Genomic DNA, 5,599 nt, shown 5'->3' on the forward strand with positions numbered 1-5,599 from the left:
ATCCACCGCCCAAGTCCTCTTGGATTGGGGCTCAGGGGAGCGATATGTGCGAGTGGGATTACTATGCGAGTTACCCGCAGAAGTACTTTTGGGGAACGATTTGGGCCATTTAACTTCCTCTTATGCCCCAGAGGCCGCCATGGCCGGGACCACCAGACGTCACAGCCACAGTCGCTCTCCCATGTCAAATCGAAGGCGGCACATAGGAAGTAGAGTAAGTCTGGCAAATCCTGATCCTAACTGCTGTTTGGGGGCGTGTTTGGCCTAAGTCTTTACACAACGGAGCGAGATCTAAGAGAAGTATTTTCAAAATATGGTCCAATGGCTGGTGTATCCATTGTGCATGATTGGCAGTCTCGACGTTCCAGGGGTTTTGCGTTTGTCTGCTTTGAAAATGTTGAAGACGCAAAGGAGGCAAAAGAACGTGCAAATGGAATGGAACTTGATGGAAGACACATACGTGTAGATTTCTCAATTACACAAAGGCCCCACACCCCTACACCAGGAATATACATGGGAATGCGGAGGGGTTATCCTGACAGACAGACCTAGAACCTTAAGACTACTTTTCCAACATCCTTGAGTTGACCCGTTCGGGGTCCCACTGTGGCTGTTGGACTGTTTCCCCGGGGGAAGATATGTGACAGTGTTCACCGTCACTGTGTAAGATCCTGGTACCTGCGGTACCCTTCCAGCCTATTATTTGTACATTACGTTCCACCATATAGATAGATACCCGTCCCTTTAAATTCCATGACCTCATCAGTGAGTGCCGCTCTGAGCGGCTATTTCAACCGCCGGCATTCACTCACATGTGTTCGTGCAAACCGCTTGCTACAGCATTACCTAACGCTGCCGAATCCTCCAGCTATTCCCTAATACCTGGATTGCCCGAAGACTTGCTACAACATCTTGTATCTCGCTACAAGATCATTACCTCACCGCCGGAACCCTCTCCTTACAAACCTACCAGTGATAAGTACCCCACAGGGGAATACCTTCCTAATCTACTTTCACTACTACTCTGCTTACTAAAGACTATTGCTACTCTAAGAACTATACTGTTACATCTAACATCTGCACCGCTACTTAGATTGCAAGCTCTTGAGCCTATTACCATCTTGTCACTGCACTAGCCTAGCATCTCCTGTACACTTCATCTGCTCTTCACTACCACCTGTTACCTGTACATGATTGCTATCCTAAGTGCTTACTATCACCATCTGTTACCTCTTACCATTGCTATCACTATCCACGCCTGTCCCCTCAGTATCACCTCTATACTTTCACATATAAACATATCACTCCAGGAACATCTTTAATGAGTGTCTGTGTTTGTGTATGTGCTTGCTGAGACAGGCTGATGCACAATGATGAGTCTTGAGAGTTGGATATGGTAGTTCAACACATCTCTACATGACTACTGAGTGTAACTTCCGCAGCTTCAAATCCACACCACACAAATAAACGCCGGAGCGTTACACACTGGAATTAAGGACAGATGGGTGATGGTTTGAATTGCTTCATATTTGTCAGCAAGGTCATTTGTTCCCATTTGCCATGAGGTCTCTGGCCAGGAAGTACAACTCCTAATATGGTCATTCCAGGAAGTTCAATGAGGAGACGGACTGTCTGGCAATGTTGCTTTTGTCTGAGGTGGCTTTCCATTCACCTATTGTCGGGTGTGCTAATGAACTCACCTGTTGTCTGTTAAGGGATGTATTGACACTCAGAGTAATGTGTATTGGGGGCTCGTTAGGAAACCATTGTTCTGTGTCTGGCTATTGTGTACATTGATTGCCCCCTGGGGCTTCTGTCTCATTGCACATAACAGTCCTTCTGGTCAAGCTGGACCAATCCCCGCTGACTCATTTTCAAGTCCTCATTTGCATGGCTGGAGAGGACCTGAATGGGAACTGCAGGTACTTTGCAATTGACCAATGGGAGGGCGGTTGTTGTTGGGGGCAGGATGTTCCAAATTCTGTATAAAAGTGTGCTGTGTTCTTCCAATAAATTGTCTTCCTGTTTGTAATGTTCTGGTACCTCTGGTACCCTTATTTCCACATTTCTCTCTTAATATTGCGTCCCATCTTGCTATCCAAATGGGACGCATACACCTTTAAGGGCAATGACATCATCGCCGAGCGCCGCTATGAGCGGCTATTTCAATCGCCGGCTTTCTCTCACTCATTGCTCGTTCAAACCGCATGTTCACCGCACCTTCTCTTGCGAAGCTGGAGCTGCTGGCTATTCCCTTTGCCTGGACTGAACCGGAACCTCGCTGCCGATCCGTATCTCGCTACTGGATCACCTCTCACTACTGAACTTTGTTACTACTACCTATCTAGTGATAAGTACCCCACAGGGGATTCCTTACTAACCTGCACTTCTACTGTCATCTACTGCATATACCAGGACTATCTCTATCTAAGCTATTTCCTATCATCTGCATAGACTGTTAGCTCTTGGGACTACCATCAACTATCCTTGCACTAGGTTACTCTGTCTTGTATACTCCATCTGCTGTCCCCTACCATCTGCACTATACTTGACATTAGAACCTATCTGCTTACTACCATCACCTAAACACTCTCCTAATACTACTCCTAGGTGCTCACCATACTATAGCCTGTCTCTCACCTATATACTCTCACATATACTATCCCTACATTAACATCAGATTGAGTGTATGTATATTGCATAAACAGGCTGTGCGCAGTGATGAAGTCCTGAGAGTTGGATATGTTTGTTCAACAGAATCTCTACACGACTACTGAGTGTGACAATTCTGCAGCTGCAAATCCATCCACTAACAAAAACGCATGAGCGTTACACTGTTTGAACTTACATACAGCCTGCCTGGTGTGTGTTCTAATGGATTCCGGACGGCACATAGCTGTAGTTCGGATCCCGGATCCTTGGTTGACCGAACCATCAGACGTTGCGATCTGCAAGCTGACTCATTAGAAACAGAGGAGTGTCGGGAGAGCGGAAGCGAGCGAGCAAGGGTCTCGTCACAATAAATATTCAGAATATAGAAGATTATGTCTAGTACTGTTTCTTGATATTATACCATTCTGTTTACCTGTTGTCCTTGATGTCAGTCTTGCTGGACTCTGATAGTTTATGCGGGGTTTAGCTGACTGACATAATTTCACACACTTTTTCATTGAGTAAAAGTTAAGACTCATTTATACTGTGTTAGTGTGTTCCTTAAAGGTGTATACACTATTTAGCAAAAATTATACCTCCTAACGCTTTCGATGGGTGCTACTGCCCATCAATCATGACCCATTTAAGTAAATGGGGCCATTCTGCTAGCACACCACAACTACTGTTTGTGCAGGGTTCAAGGGGTATTAGTAGGTGCTGAGGAGGCGATACAAGGCCTCCTCACCCCCTGCTTTAACCCCCTGGTCGCTGTACTGCACAAGGCTGCAGGGTGCTTGCAACGCAGCCTCATTCACTTGCATGGGTCATGCTTGGTGTGCGTACACCTTCTGCAGCCAAGACATGTATACACCCCTAGCCACGGGAGTTAAAGAGGGTGCAGTGGGGGGGTGGTGGTGAAAATAAACATGGCCCAACTATGGGGTTTTACCACCCCTGAAACCACAAACCAAATAAGAAAGAGCAAACCCCTTTTTTCCTGATCCCCAAAATAGATGTTTGCCCTGTTTTAGAAACTATTATGCCCAGTTCAGTATTGCTTGTGTAAGGCACACTGACCGGAAGAACTTATTCTAGGAGAGAGAAGAGTCCTCTTTCAGTGCAATACAAAGATTTTCTTCTTTCTATCTTGCAGCTGCGGGCACCACTCCGGATCCTACCAGTAGGCATGGGCTCGGATCCTAGTTCCAACCCACCTAAGCAATCCCGCCAGGAAGCCGCCACTGCACACCGCTAATCATAGTCAGTGTATGTATGTGTAACTGCGGGCTGGGAAATGCCTCACTGCCTATGATTAACAGTGTGCAATGAGGGCTTCCTGGCGGGATTGCTCAGGTGGGTTGGGAACATGTCCAAACATATCCCTTCCTACTAGCAGAGATAAGAGGTGGAGTGCAGGTAATATGATTCCATCTGGGACTGCGGCCAGGACTACAGAGAAGGTATTGGCTTATTCGGCTGCTCTCTGCTCCTTCCACTGCTTATATAGCATTGACTGCACTGAGTTAAATGTTCTGTGGATGGCGGGTTGTCAAACTGAGGGCACAGACGTAATGTGACAGGGAGGCTGCACAGGCCCCCTGGCGCTTTGGCAGGGTTGTCATTGCAACCAGTGCTGTATTTTGGCCTAGGCCAACAAGGCCCAGGCCTAGGGCAGCACTTTGTAGGGGGGGCAGCAAAACATTTTGACTTGTATTTGCTGCCACTGATTATTTCACTTACAGTATTTGTATAATGAATGACTCTGGACTTCCTATTTATTATACAAATAAGTGACATAATCCTATGATTACAATCAGTGGCAGCAAACACAAGTCCAAATATCTTAAAAGAACTGATGGGGCTGCACTGATATTCTACACTGATGGGCACTGATATGCTCTGATATGCTGCACTGATGTTCGCTAATATGCAGCACTGATGGTCACTAATATGCTGCTCTGATGGCCACTAATGAGTTGCGAATGGTGGGTACTGATAACCTGCACTGATGGGCACTAATGAGGCTGCATTGATAAGGCAGCACTGATAGGCTGCACTGATGGGCACTGATGAGCACGAGGCGGCACTGATAACCTTCACTGATGGGGCTGCACTGATATGGTGCCCTGATGGGCACTGATATATTGCACCGATGGGCACTAATAGGCTGCACTGATGGCCATTGATGAGGCTGCGCTGATGGCCACTGATGAGGTGGCACTGATAAGCTGTACTGATGGGCACTGATATGATCCACTGATAGGCTGCACTGGTGGCCACTGATGGGGCTGTACTGATGGCCACTGATGAGGCTGTACTGATATGCTGCACTGATGAGGCTGCACTGATGGGCAGTAATGAGGCTGCACTGATAAGGTGGCACTGATGGGCTCTGATAGACTGTGGTTGTGGTCTGTGGTTTACAGATGAAAGGGCGGGTCATAAACAGGAAGGAGTGTGGCCTTTACAGGAAGGGATGGGTCATATTTTAATTAGGGGGTGCACAAGTTTAGTCAGGCCTAGAGCAGCACAAACCCCAAATACACCACTGATTGCAACCCTTCAAGCTATGCTTATGCCATTTATATTACAGCAGTATGGCTGAACCGCAGCAATAACATTGCTTTTTGAATAAAAACTGTTGCTATGTGCTTAAGTACAATTTGCTCTTCTAATAAATATAGTAAAGCAAACCAGCAGGAGGAAGAGGAAACTTGTCACATGACATGAAACAGTTCATGTGAGGGTGGTCTTCTCCTATTCACAGCATTATACAGAGAACACACTGCAGGATATCAGAGACTCCCCATTTTATGATAATTATGATAAAAATATATTGCTAATGCATTTTGGAGTAATTCCCAGGGTTTTTTTTTTATTTGTTTCTGAAGTATTTTGTTTTTTTCCAGATGTGATTTGTTTTAGGTATCTAGAAATAATGGAAATG

This window comes from Pelophylax lessonae (assembly GCF_965119305.1).
Source record: "Pelophylax lessonae genome assembly, chromosome: 3".
Taxonomy (NCBI): Eukaryota; Metazoa; Chordata; class Amphibia; order Anura; family Ranidae; genus Pelophylax; species Pelophylax lessonae.